Source organism: Silene latifolia, chromosome 1 (assembly GCF_048544455.1).
Source record: "Silene latifolia isolate original U9 population chromosome 1, ASM4854445v1, whole genome shotgun sequence".
NCBI classification, from domain to species: domain Eukaryota; kingdom Viridiplantae; phylum Streptophyta; class Magnoliopsida; order Caryophyllales; family Caryophyllaceae; genus Silene; species Silene latifolia.
In genome coordinates this window covers 53,817,727-53,833,531 of record NC_133526.1, presented here as the reverse complement: position 1 = coordinate 53,833,531, position 15,805 = coordinate 53,817,727, and the positions used below count along the sequence as shown (strand labels likewise).

At 38.9% G+C, this 15,805-nt stretch overlaps 1 pseudogene; it reads left to right on the top strand.

Moving 5' to 3' along the window:
* The first annotated feature begins 4,163 nt into the window (after positions 1-4,163).
* Positions 4,164-4,806, top strand: LOC141646901 (dehydration-responsive element-binding protein 1B-like; annotated as a pseudogene).
* Positions 4,807-15,805: the final 10,999 nt, after the last annotated feature.

The window sequence follows — 15,805 nt, the reverse complement described above, 5'->3', positions numbered from 1 at the left end:
TCTCATATTTTATATAACGATAATTCGTTAATATCGTCCTTTCACATAATTATTTTAGGTGGCTCATGTGTGGGTGAAGATGAAGAGTAATTTTGGGTTTTAGAAGCTTTCTCAAGTTTATTGCTTGTCTCTTTGCTAGCTTAAGGTAACTATTCTGAGTTACTCGACGAATTAATGTCACATTAGTAGTTGATGTTGTGTTTGTTGTTTGATAAGTGTTTAGGTGATTGATAATGTGTTACTTCCGTTTTTCACATGATAGAAATTAGAAATAGCATGAGAATTATATTGTGATAAATTTTATGATTTGGGCCAAAGTAGGCAAAGACTCGAAAGTTTGGGCAGATTGACCGAACGAGTTTGGTCAAACTAGGTTTAAACCAGTCAGCCTCGATTTAACCGATGACCCGTCGCGGGACTCGGGTCGAGGGTTTGTCTTTGAGGTGAGATTGGTTGTTATTGGAAATTTTATGTTATGTATTGATATTTGTAATTATCATTTCACATGTTGGTTGTTGGATGAATTGGCTGCCTTATACTTCAGTCTTATTGCCTCTTTGCTATTTTAGCTTGTTCTCATGAATTATGAAATTAACGGTTAGCTGGAATTTGGATTATTATTGATATTGAGGATATTGTTGGATTGTCTGCTGAATAGACATTTATATAGCCTTTCACATGATAGAATGTTAGCATTTATGTTGGTAAGTTGGACTCTTTGCCCTCTTATGGTTAAGTGGGTGTCCTATTTGTCTTGAGTGGTGTGGGCTAAAATATTCAAGCTGGGACTAGCTGGGACTAGGTCCTAGGTGAGTATTTCGGCCTTCATCATAGATAGGTCTTTATAGTCTCTGACGAGTATATGTTCACTGCTTGATAGCCTTTGTGTTCCTGACTAGTGGATTTATATCCAAGTTGGGGCATGACCTCAGGTACTTATTTTGATAGTATGGGGTCAGCTTAAGTACTAGCCAACCCTTCGGTGGTGTCCTTAGGGTACTCACTTCACTTTGTTTTAAAAAAAAAAAGTTGTGGGTCTTGGGTGCGGTGGTGTGTATCCGCATGTCTAGGTCTGCTTGTGATTTTAGGCTAGGGTTGTGTTGTCTCTTGGCCATGTTTTCTTAATAGTAACCGCTGAGCCAAGATACCGGTTCGATTACCTTCCCTACCTCGTGGTATAGACTCGAGTTACAAAGTGACTATTGACGGTACTAAGAACTTATGCCTGTCTTTAATATATTGCCCTTTCTCGTATGGTGTTTCTATGAATCATAGAAGGTGAGATGCAAGCCGGCTATGGTTGATAGAGTTTGGATTCCTGGATGTTATGTGATTCACATGATAGTGTAGTATGAGTCGGTCTAGTATTCACATGCTAGGACTATGTGTTGTTATATTGTTGTTCACATGATAAGCACGATTGTCTAGCATCTATATGCTAAGGCTATGTGTTATTCATATTCATATTCTTATGTTTACATGTTACATTAATTATGACATTTCGTGGCTGGGAGAACTCGGAGTTACTCCCCACTGACTGTGGCTTTCGTATTTGTATAAAATGCGAATGACAGGTAGGTGATGCATATATGGGGTACATGGACGAGCTAGCGAGCAAAGTAACCTTGGGACCTAGTTTGATTTTATTTTATTGTGACCCTTAAACCCTTTTTATGTCACATACATTTTAGGGACATATGTCTCCCTTTTTGTATTTTGGTTTGTATCATTATATCCCCGTGTCTTTAGCGTGGTTATGTAAATTAGTTTATTAGCTTTTGCAGGTATTGGCACTCTTAAATTTGGAGATGTTTGTGAATGGTTTAGGAAAAGTTTTAAAAATTACAGGTTTTTACTATAATGAACCTATTACAAACATATCCATGCAGTTTTATTCTAGAATTACGTGTTTACTTTTCCGCAATAAGTGAGGGTGTCACAACTTTGGTGTGTAGTCAATTGTGTGGAGATTTGAGATGGAGACTGGGGTTTGTTGAGTTGTTTGTGCTGTTTGTGATATTGTTCCTTTATGGTATTTGTTTTTGGTAATTAGTACTGACCCCGTTTAAATGTTTTAAAAACTGTGGTGATCCATTCGGGGGTGGTGAGCAGTTATTGAGCAGGTTTGGTTGATGCGCATGGGGTAGCTGGGTTGAGTCATCACGAGCAGTTCTAGAAGTCTTCCGCTGTGTCGAACGTTGTTCTTTAGCTAGTTGGTTTAACATTTGAGAACAGTTGTATTTTCTTTTAACAGTTTTGGAGTTTAGTTGTATCACTTAAACTTTGTAATCATTTAAGTACGTTTCGTTATTGTCTATTTTATTATCATTGCCTCGGGTAACCGAGATGGTGGCGTTCTCATAGCTTTAGTGGTCCTGGTAAGGCACTTGGAGTATGGGGGTGTCACATCGGTCGAGTGCCGAGTCCACTCAACCGAGTGCCACTCACTCGGTCGAGTACTCGCCGTACTCGGCCGAGTGCCGAGTCCACTCGGCCAAGTACCAATCACTCGGTCGAGTACTCACCGTACTCGGTCGAGTGGGACCTACTCGGTCCACTGGGAGCTCTACTGGTCTACTGCAGGTTTACTAGGTCTAGTCTGGGTCTTACTTAGTCTAGTGTACAACCATACTTTACTCCCGAGTAGTCTCTCATCAAGTCCGATTGTCCTCTCACACATCTCGAGGTTCTTGTACGGGTCCCACAATATCCGGGTATTACAGTTTATTAGAAGTAGAAGAGGAGATGCGGAAATAAGAAGTTGCGTTACCCCGCTCGAGCCCTGGGTGAGCTCGAGCGAGCTCTATGCCTTAGAGTGAACCTTGGTCTTGAGGTCGGGCGACCTGGTGCTCAGGATAGGCTTCGATTGTAAAAATGGGCGTCATTTGCTCGTCCTGACTCTGAATCAAGTGATTAAAAAGTCTTAAGCCACCTGATTTTTCGACGCTGTTCCATCTGTCATAGTTTCATAGCCAAAACAATACTTTGTGGTATGGGTTTGAGAGAGTTCCTCTTGTAGTTGCCCCTTTCTTGTCATTGTTGCCCCATAACTCGTATAATCTTGCTTTATTGGCCGGCCTTGAGGTCCTTGGTGCTTTGCCTCCGCTTCCTTGCCAATCATCAAGTGAGTCGATTTGCCTTCATTATATTTAAGCCCAAAATCATGATAAAACCGCTCCAATTAGCTTCTTTCCTACAAAACGACTATAAAAGGGAGGGAATAACAAATATGAAGCAAATGACGACTATGAAAATGACGAAAATTAGCTAGATTGGTATGCAAAATGAGATTGGTTAAGGGGTTAAAAGTGCGTAAATTAGAACCGCATCACCTGACCCGAAAATGACTCGACAAAACAAAACACTAATTGAAAAAAAACGACTTGAAATGAGTAATTTAAAAGCACACTTAATATTATTTACGTTAAAAATAAAGAATTAATCATCAAAATTAAACTCGACCCGACCCAAATGCAATCATGACCTTATATAACCCGAACTCAATCCGACCCTACCTGATCAGACCTGACGGACCCGATTGCCATCCCAACGTGTTAATTGATATTCATAATAAGTGGAGTTGTGAACTTGTGAGTACTAGTAAGATGCAGAGAGTGAGTTAACTAAGCTCCCTTGCCATAAAATAAGGCAACTCGAATTGAACACGTAATAATAATTACGTATAATGTATAATTGAAATCCACTAAAAAATAAGCATGAATTGTCCTTTTCTTCATGGTGTCCCCTCTTTTCCTTCAAAGCAAGCAGTCTCACTGTATGTGACTGTCACTGTTTCTATCATCCTCACTTGAACAACCCAACTATTATCCAATTGCATTTGTACACATGTTGTTATTTAACTAACCTCCCTTGCCAAATTCAAGTGGCACATAGCAAAGTTATCCCATTTTCTTTTAAAACAACTAGAGGACAAATGATTGCATCTGATACAGTACATGATAGCAGTTACTACTAAAGGAGATTGTAACTTTAATTACATTTTTGGCAAATACTAGGATCTTGAATGATTCCCGCGTAGCTCATGGCGGCACACGTGTCTTTAAAACAAACATTAACAATCTCGTACTACACAGTTACACTTACATAGTTTACATACATATAAAGTCAAATAATACGTATAAATAGACGAAATAACAAACAATATGAGTGATTTGTACGGGCAAGGCTCAAAGCAGCAGCCTGGAAGTGGCTCGCATTCTGACGACGCCATATTATTAGCGTCGAGGTGTCCAAAGAAGCCAGCCGGAAGAAAGAAGTTTAAGGAGACTCGACACCCGGTTTACAGGGGAGTAAGGCAAAGGAATGGGAATAGGTGGGTATGCGAAATGCGCGTACCCACAAACAACTCTAGAATATTTAGGGTCATATCCTACCGCTGAGATGGCTGCCCGAGCCCATGATGTTGCTGCATTGGCCTTTAAGGGACAATCGGCATGCCTTAACTTTGCTGATTCAGCTTGGCGACTGCCTGTCCCAGTGTCGACTGACAGTAAGGACATCCCAAGAGCAGCAGCTGAGGCTGCAGAATCATTTCGCCCTACTCAGTCGGATTACTCGACTCAAGATAATGGGAATGACGCCGTTCTGAACCACAACCAGATGGGAATTGATCATGGAGAAGTGCCGGAAACATCGTCAAGTGGATATATAGATGAGGAGGCAGTGTTTAACATGCCGGGTTTAATGGACAACATGGCTGAAGCACTAATGCTTCCACCACCTCCTAACACATTGGATTGGGATGACACAGAAAATGAATGCCAAGTCTCATTGTGGAATTATTGAGGCTACAGCATGCATGAAAAATTTGCTTGCATCAAGCAGCAAGTAATACTACACGCCTACACTACTACTCATATACTAATACACCCTATATTTTGGGCTTGATACCCTATATACGCTTTTTTTTGGGAAGACTTTACTTTACAAAGCACAGGTAGTTGTGCTTTGGGGGTATTTCTTTCCTGTTAAAAAAAATTTTTTTTTTTTTTGTTTTTTTTTTTGTCGTTCACTTTCATCCAAAAGTGGAATGATTGAAATATGTAAGCATGAGTAGACAAACTCATGCAGGAGCGAGATTTCTAGGATTGTTTACGTACTGTACGTTTTTGTTTACTTCTTATTTATTATATTGTTGATCTGAGGCAAGCTTGAATTCAGATTAACAGTACAACCATACATATAGTTATAGGGTCGGGCTAGGCCCGGGTTTCGGTCTTGAAGAACAACTTCTTCTCCCTAAGACGTATTCAACTTTTTAAAGTTGAAATAAGTAGAAGAACAAATGTAAAATAATTCTCTGGATTTTATACTTAAAAGTTGTTGAGGTATTCCCTCCATAAAGCTAATGTTAATGAAGCAAGGGTTGTGATGGATATTTTGAGGCAATACGAGGCGGCTTTCGGACAGAGCTTGTGAATTTAAATAAGACAACGGCTTCGTTTAGCAAAAGTACGAATACAAACAGGCGGGTTCAAGTGGCTGCGGTTCTTGGGGTAAGTGTCGTGGATGAGCAAGAGCGATACCTGGGTCTTCCAATAGCGGTCGAGCATTCCCAGAAGGCAATTCTAAAGAAAAATATGACTACTCCATCGCTCACAATCTCACAACACACCAAGAAAAATATCAAGTGATCACAATTAGTTAACAAAACATGCATTCTCGGCGATAAAGAACCCCAAGTAGGCAAATACGGACAAATTTTATACGACAAATAATGAGACGGTTTTAGTAGGTATTAAGATGGTCGAATTAGTGAAGTTCAAGTGACAAAGGCGGTACTTAATGAATTATAATGGTACAATGCTTTAAGTTGTAACGTTGGCGGAACTTGGATCCAAATATTGAGAATTAAGCTTGGAAACGATGAAGAAGATCTTGTGGGTCGGTTTTGTATGTCAAAAACGGAGTCCAAGTCCGAGGAATGATGGGCCCGGATACCTATGAAGATACCTGAGACGTGTGCGCTTAAGGTGCACTAATCGTGCGCGCATGGGACAGACTGAGACGCGGCAGCAGCCTTCGTTTTCGCGACCTGCATTCAACTGAGGCGTGACCTACACTTGACTGTTTCGTTTCTTTACTTCAGTCGGTTTGTTCCGATTATTACTTTTATTATTTCGCACTTTATTTCCTAATCTAGTTGGAGACCTTATTACTATATAACTTGTTATTAGAGCTTTAGAAGATTTTTACACAACTTTGAGAGACAAAAAAACCCTATTATTGTTATTGGCAGACGATGTGTAACTAATCTTTATTCTTGGATTCAAGCGATTGAAGCACTCTAATCCGATTGTGAGTTTGAATGTTTTAATTTCTCTTCTTGATTATTGTGAATTGTTTAGCTCTTAATTATATGAATGTTGATTGATAATTGCTAGGTGCGCAACTAGTAGTCGATTTCTTCATTCTATTGTTAGTATTGTTGATTGAATAGGATTTATTGATTAACTTTATACTAGTAACATCTAACAATTAGTATTGAACGGGATACGTTGATATTAGTACTTGGAAGCGATTCACATAAATATCTAAAGTGCAAGTGGATTGTATGCGCTATTTATTCTCTATCGAATTCTCTAAATTATATTGCTGCTGTTGAATTAAACCTTGAACTGGATTGTTAGGGAGGTTATCACAGATCTAGCTAAGACCTCTAGACAGTTTGAGAGAAGACCTTCACGGAGAGGAGTGAGTTCTATGGGTGTTAATCCTGGCTTGGAGTAAAAGGTTGATACTATTGCTTCCACACTCCGTGATATGTTATCTGGCAGACAAATGGCTGTTATTTGTGGTATATGCTCTACTGAGGGTCATCCTAGCTATTTGTGCCCTCAAATGCAAGAGGGAGGTTCTCAGACGGTAAATGGTGTATGGGAGAGTAGTCCAAACAAGAAATGGGATCCGTACTCTAATACTTATAATGAAGGATGGAAAGCTCACCCTAACTTCCGTTGAGGAAATTCTCAAGCTAGTCCATCATATGGCCTTCCTAGAGGTCAGTTCATTCTGCGACCAAAAGAGCTATGACACCCCCATATACCAAGGAGCCTTAACAAGACCTTCTCTAGCATATAAGGGCATCACCATCTTGGTTGCCCGAGGTAAGTAATCATCAAAAGTCGATAAAAGAACATTTATAGTTATTTTATAAGCGGTACAACCAAACTACTAATACAAAAGGTACAACTCGTCAAAACTATATAAACTACTTCTGTCATTACTCGTGAAGACTCAACCCGCCAAGACTCCAGCTACCATCCAAGACAGCACCTGCTAAGACTGACTGCTCACCATAAGGGATCACGGCAGACACAACAGAAACAAACAAAAGACAAACCACACAAGGTCAGCAACTGAAGAGACACACTAACCACTAGCAAAACATCAGAACAACAACATACACACAAGCCACATCTCCACCAATCAATCACCATCACCGACTGTCCACTGGACCAGCCCTGCCAGTGGGGGACCGCAGCCATACCCACCAAATCCCCGCTCATCATACCGAGCGATAAACCCTGTCCCATTAATGTGCACATCCCCTCCCGTGGCGGGTTCCAAGGAGGGCGAAACTAGGGCGTGAAGCCACTCCCGGAAGTGACTCCACTCAGCCGAGGACGCACCTCGAGAACCACAGACGATCAAACAATTACAGCTGCATCAGAGTAACAATGACAACGACGACAACAACAACAACAACAATAACAACCGACACCCTAAACAACCAACAGAAACTGAGTAGGCGAACCTACCTTTAGCCAACTGCAGCAACTCCTCGATCAAACACAGGACATCAACCACGCAAGTAATCCCTATACAAATCGTATAACAGCCTATTACTACCATTATAATCCTACAAGAAACAATAATGACAAAGATGATGATGGTGACATACCTACGCATCTCACAACGGCGTTAAGACCGCTACCCGACTCAAGCAACTCATCCCCAAGGCACTAGCATCCTCAAAGCTCCCATGGAAGGAGTTATGGTGAAGGGAAAGGAGGGAGGCGACATCTAGGTCTGAGGGAACGAGGCGGAAATGATTTGCGATTCTAACAAAACACGATTATAAACCCTCGCTGAAAAGACGCTACTCGATCGAGTAACTAACCTACTCGATTGAGTAGCCCCTACTCGACCGAGTACCCAAGCTACTAGATCGAGTAGCCTCTACTCTATCGAGTACCACTCATCCTCATACTCTAACAAGACACTAGGCATCACTGGCACGCATTCCTAAAGACCATCACCTGCCCCCAAAGGTCGGTCTACGTCGGTCAACGGGTCCCTAAAAGGACGGGTATTACAGTCTTCCCCCCTTAAAAAGAACCGCGTCCCCGAAGTTCGACTCATCCTCCCCCAAACTACACGACAAGAGACCCAAGGTCGACACCACCGTTCTCCCGACGCAGGTCCACTACTCTCTAGAGGCACTATCCCACTATGTCATCATCATCAACTGTCCAACACACACCACATAGTCAAGCTTCTGTAAACCACTACTTGAATTACCAAACTCACAACATGCACCAACACGACCAATTCAACTAACAATTATCCTACTGCGTCGAACTCTTCAAACACGCATTAACGCAACCACGAGACTATATTTTCACTGGCCAACAACTACCAACACAAAACATGTCACACAACGATCCTATTGCCGATTCACAATAATGAATGATTCGTAGTCACATAACGCAAAAACTACCGAGGATAACCCCGCTACTGTTCATGGCATTATCTTCTCATTATGACCACCTTCTCACTATCACACGTAAATTACACATCTTTTGCTTAAACATGCAATTTCCTCAACAAAACTATTAAAACATTCATAAACTCGTGCTTGAAATATCACAGAGACATCGTAAAACATTACAAACATACGGTAAAAATTATTATAATTTCGGCTTTTTCTTTTGCGACATTATTCTTCCCCTCTAAAAAGGAACTTCGTCCCCGAAGTTCGCCACCAAATAACTTACTCACTTACCCTGACCCATATTGCACTTTATCGACATTACTCACTAATCACGACTAACATTAACTTATATACACCTGTTACTTTATAAGAATGATTAACAACAGCCATGAAGCACATGCAAACCTTATTATGAAAAGTCCATGAAGTAACTAACAATTCTTTTTGATAATAAATAAGTGAGGCTTTCTTGTAGACGTTGAGGATGTAAAATGAATACAATAAAGAATCAATTAGTTCTCTTTGTGTCACATTACTTTCCCACAAACTGTCATTTATAGGTCAAACACAAACCCAAACATAACTAATAAGTCGACCCAAACATGTTACTAACCTTCAATACCCATGATAAATATCGAAATATGCAAAAATAAAAGCATCCAAACAATTAAATTTTCGTAAAGTGCCTGTAACAGTGCTACTCGATCGAGTAGGTTGGGCACTCGATCGAGCTAGCCCTACTCGATCGAGTATCTTAGCTACTCAATCGAGTAGCTCGAGATTAGAATACCCCCTAACTGCCACAACTGCAGCTACTCGATCGAGTGAGGGGCACTCGGTCGAGTGGCCACAGGTCAAAACTACTAAAAACTTCCCTAACACAACATATATGCTCGCATAATCACTAGTCGGGATGGTAACCCAACTACGAATCCAGCAAAACAAGTCCAGAAAGAGCAAGTATGGCCTTATGGCCACCAATACAAACCAAGTACGATAAGTACGAATCAAAATAACTAATATCCAACACAACCGATAAACATAACAAGAGAAAAAGGAGTATCGCTCCTGCTGCTGCTCATCCATCATCTCGTCCTTGCCTCCTCCGCCACCTAACGTGCCTGCTCCTGATGTGCCAACACCCGCATCACCACCGGCTCCAGCATCCGGCCTCACATACCAAGGGGTCAATCCATCGTAGGGGTATAACTGAGGTGCTCCCCATGTAGACATGTCCACCCCGTAGGAGTGGAAAACTCCGCTGTAATCCCCAACTCCCCTCCACCAAACCGGATGCGGTCCCGAGGTCCCAATGCCCTGAGTATACGCCATCTCATGCATGTTCCGGACCGTCAAGGTAGAGGACACTCTCTCTGCCAGGTAGCTCTCCCGTGTCTCCGGGGTATCAAGGTAAGGGTAACAAGGAAACGGGTGCTGTGGTGGTGCTGCCGGCTGTGGCTGTGTCTCAGCCACCCTCTCCCGCACTCGGCGTGGCCCTCTCTCTATCCTAGGGCGATCCTCCTCAGCTCTCACATTCTCCCCCTTCCTCGGCTCAGGCATGACTCGGAGGATCTCCGGTTCGATGAAGTATGTCTGCCTCGCAGGACGCGCCTCATTCTCTTCCTCATCAGAATCGGCAGCTACCACTGCCGCAGGTAAAGGCTCTGTCGGTAGAAGGTGCTCTGGAGCTGGTACTTTCATCCAACTCATGCCCCACATTCTCCATGCTAAACTACCGTCCTCCAACGTTCTCAACCATTTCAGGTCGAGGAAGTAATCTCTGTCCATGGTAGGTACCGGGGTAGCTAGAGGGGTGTACTCCGAGGATGCCTCAAAAGAAGTTAGCTTCTCAGCTAAACGTGTGGCAATAGCACCACAACTCAGAAACCTAGGGCCAGAGGAGGCCATCAAAGCAAGGCTGGTACACACTATAGCGGGAGCACTAAAGGTCACTTTCTCAGTCCGTTCAGGGTTAACGTTGTTGGGAAATGTGTCCTCAACAATAGTGCGATCATATGATTTAAATATCATTATTAAATCTCATTTTAAAGAATACAATTGGGAAGTATTTTTACTGTCAACTGGTCAACATATATCGGTAATGATTGGCTGACTAGAGTTTGACATTACTGTCGTGTGACGGTGGTGATCAGTTGACCCCCTAGGTCATACCTATAGGGCAATACTCTTAATTGATCATTTAATTAATCGTATAATGTTACGAGTTAATTAAATTACTTGAAAAATTGACGGACGATTTTGGAAGTAAAATTTACGTATCAAATTGAAATGTGATTAAATGAGATACGGTCTGAGTAATCGAATTGTATTATTACTCGGATGAAATTATTGTTTAAAGAAAAGATTGGATTTGAATGAATCATTATAAATGCGATTTATAAATTGGTAAAATTTTGGTACAAGTAATTATGATATTACTAAGTCGATTTTTGTATGTGACGTATTTTTGATAATACGTTGATTTTTAATATGTTAAAAATACATAACAAATTTATGTGACATGTAACATGTGACATATTGACAATTGACAAAAATAATATGGAATCCATATTATACATGTGCCGAAAATTTGGAGGAGGATTAGGATTAATATTGTGTTTACAATTAGTGGTAAACATAATGATTAAAATAGGAGAGTAGCCATGCAACCCTATTTACCTTGTGAAGGCAAACTAATGCATGCATTGGGTCTTTTTCTTCCCCTCTCCTCTCCTCTTACACGGTTCACAAAAGAAAAAGAAAAAGAGTTTTGTCTTTTATTTTTTGAATATACACTACATGCAAGATTGTAGATATTAATTCATTCTTACTTCAAAATATTTTTAGAAAGAGAAAAACCTCTAAAAATCCCTCTCCTCTAACCGGTTTTAGAGAGTAAAAACCAAACAATTTTGGTTCAATTTTTCACTAAGATTAATATTATACTAGCTCAAATAATATTAATTAGATTAAGAGTTAGCTTTGGGTATTATTCCTAAGGAGAGATCCTACACTTGGATCTTGTTCTTCCATTAAGGAAAGCTCAAGAACAAAAGAAAAGGAGATTTCTTTTGTGCCCTTTTGAACCGAAATTTCAATGTAAGGATATGATTTCTTCTCTTTTATTATATTGTTTGCATGCATAAAATCCACATTTAATTTTATGACAAATTTATTTCGACATATATGAGTATGTTAGTATGTATATGAATCTACATTTCCTTCAATCGGTATCAGAGAGCCACGGTTGTTTGCATGCAAATCGGTTAAAAGTTTTTCCGAGTTATAAGAATAACAAATAAAACTTGTAAAATTTGTGTTATTATGAGATATCACGAAATCAATCCATGCATGTTAATATTTCTGGTCCTAAAATGTTTTAGGATAATTTGGTTAATTTTTCGGATTTTTATTGTTCATATTTTACAATAATGGCATTTAAATGTGATTTTATGAGTAAAAATGTCATTTTTGGTCTAAAATTAGCTATACTTCGAATTTTTCATTGATTTTTGGATATGTTGTCACATATATTATTTTGAGATAACCTGTAAATTTTCATAATTTTTGGACTTGTTATGCTCGGAAAATGAATTTCTCATTATTAAATTCGGATTTAAGTGAAAAATAGGTTAATATGAGTTAAATTTCGACTCTGGTCATAGAACATTAATATGTTGTCACATGCAATTTTACAAGATGTGTGTAAAATAATTGGCTATAAAGAAGTCTTTTTGCATGATTTATGAATTTTTGAAGAAAAATAGCATAAATAGTGACATTATTAGTGAAAATTAATAAAACATAATCTATGACTTAGGAAAAACGTCTAATGTTGCATTTTATTATATTTTTCAGATCTAAAATTGAAAAGTTAGTGAAAATAATTTTTCCATGTTTTTATGATTATTTTATTAAAAATCGATAAACCGCAACATTGTTTTTCCGGTAAATTTTCGAAATTTTTAACCTAAGATTTTGAACATTATGAGTGTCATGGATTTTTTCCAGAATGTTCATGAGTTTAAATTTCAAATTTTGAATTTATTTGAAATTTTGTGATTTATTTGAAGTTTAATAGCTTATTTTTGTAATTTTTGGTCCATTTATGAACAATTTTTATAAAATATGGGTTAATTATGGTCAAAATATTAGTGAAGACTAAATTTTGAGTCCTAAGAGGTTAGGGTAATTAACTTATGCATAAATATGAGTTTATGCATTTTTGTGATTATAAAATGTTGAAATCACGCAAATCCGTAAAAACCGAGTAATATACGATATTGACTAATTAAAAGGCGATTTAGCATAAAATTGAGCATGTTCTTACATATTATAATGCTGCATTTTCTTTATGATTGTCATAATTTTAATTTATGTAATTTTTGAATTATGTAATTTTACTTAGTATGGCCTTAGATTTTAATTGGTATTTCCCGAAATGTATGGGAATATCGATTCGGTTGTAATTTTTATTGTGATCTCGTATCACCGTTTTGTAATTTAATAAGATTTATTTTATTTTAGTTACAAATGTATAATAGGAAATTATGTAATTTATTATGTAATTTTATTCATTCCGGAGTTCCAAAAGACGGATTTCTTCAAGAATGACGATACATAAAGACGGTGTTACCTCGAGATGCGTGCCACAACCGAAGTTCAAGCGACCAATGGAGTTGGTTTCCGAATATGTAATAGTTAAATAAGTTTTTCTATTTTAGGAAAGGCCATACTAGGATTTATTTATCTTTATGCTTGCATTTTTATTTTATGTCACATGCATTGCTAAATCGCCATAACTAAAACATGCATCCTTATTTTATCGAGTTTATCGACCGTGTCAATTAAAATTATCGTAGTTCACCGCTTTAGTTCACTTAAAACGTGATAGATAATAAATTGGCATGACCTCTCGCTAAAACAATTAATTGAGACATAGCCTTACCAAATAGTAGAAACCATGAAAACCTATTTCGCGAGGGAGTGCACTCGGCTACCCCGGGGTACAAACCTTGTTACGTAGGGGAAGTGGGTGATAAATGTCTAATCCACCGAATTCATGTTGATGAGGGTTTCATCGGCTACCCCGTGCCTAAGTTAATGTGAGTTTGGACAATGGACACATTTATTCGAAATTTGGATTGAACTCAACAAAAGTAATTGATAAGGGTTTCATCGGCTACCCCGTGCCCTTGTTGATGTGTTTTGGGCTATAGATAAATATTAGAGTAATTTTATCGACCAAGAGTTCTAAAAGTAGAATCGATTAAAAGGTTAATCCACCGAGTTATATTGATGAGGGTTTCATCGGCTACCCCGTGCCTAAGTTGATATGAATTTGGGTCTTGGAATCATTTATTATAGTTGGGTAGAGGTCACTATATAAATGTTCATATCTTGTTAATTTACAAGTATGATTTAAAAAGACAAATGTTAATATTTCCTTTTCCTCCATATTTGTAGTTTTTTACAATGAATCCATCAAATGCTACCGCACCTATAACTATTGAGTCATATCACAATGTTCTTGACGACGTTTGCTCCAACAACAAATTCGATACAACTAGAGAACTTCATTTTGGGATAGGTTCGGATGGAAACCTTAACTTCATCACTTCTTCTAAACCACCCACTACTACTAGACCTCGTGTGAGTCCGTCTCAGGAAGACTACCTCATACGATCTATAGGGTCTTTGTCTCTGGAAGATAAAGATGCCAAAGCTAGTGGGAGCTCTAGCAATCAAGTTCTTGCGTCAAAGGGAAAGAGGTTCAAGAAGAAAGGAAAGAAAGTCAAAAACTTCAAGCAAGTTAATGATGAGTGCCATTATTGCTATGGCATAGGACATTGGCTTAGGAATTGCCCTATGTATTTGCGAAATATAAGGGAAGGACTCATTGTTCCAAAAGGTACAATTTCTAAAGAAATTTATGTTATTGATATAAATTATACTTCCACTACGACATGGGTACTAGATACCGGTTGTGGTTCTCACCTTTGTAATCATTTATAGGGTTTAAGAGATGTGGAGAGGCTTAGCAAGGGAGATGTGGATCTACGCCTTGGAAATGGAGCTCGGGTAGCGGCCGAATCCAAGGGAACTTATGTTTTAGCTTTGCCTAATGGATTTGAGTTGTATTTGCATAATTGTTTTTATGTACCTACGCTCTCTAAAAACATTATTTCAATCGCCATGCTAGACATGGACGGTTTTTGTTTTGTCATTAAGAACAATCGTTGTACTATTTCTAGGAATGATTTGGTTATTGGCCAAGCTTCTTCCATTAATGGCATTTACATTTTAGAGACCTCAAATCCAACGAATGATATTTATAACATTCAATCAAAGAAACTCAAATCAAGTGACCCAAGTGAAGCGTTCATTTGGCATTGTCGATTAGGTCACATAAACGAGAATCGCATCAAAAGATTAATTTCAACTAATGTGATTACACCGTTTGATTATCAATCATTTGGTACATGCGAATATTGCCTACTTGGCAAAATGACTCGTAATCCTTTTAGTGGTAAAGGGACACGAGCTAGTGAGCTATTGGGACTCATACACACCGATGTATGCGGACCAATGAGTATCACCGCTCGTGGTAATTATGACTACTTTATAACCTTCACCGATGACTTGAGTAGATATGGGTATATCTATTTAATGAAACACAAGAGTGAAGCATTTGAGAAATTCAAGGAATTCCAAAACGAAGTAGAGAACCAATTGAACAAAAGGATTAAGGCACTACGATCCGATCGTGGTGGTGAATACCTTAGTCTTGAATTTGATTCACACTTGAAAGGTTGTGGCATTATATCACAACTTTCTCCACCCGGAACACCACAACTGAATGGTGTTGCCGAAAGGAGAAATCGAACCCTACTTGATATGGTTCGATCCATGATGAGTCAAACCGAGTTACCGAACTCGTTTTGGGGATTTGCAATCCAAACTGCAATTCTATCTTTAAATAATAGTCCCACTAAAGCCACCGAAAAGACTCCATTTGAGACATGGAAAGGAAGAGTTCCTAATCTATCCTATATGAAAATTTGGGGA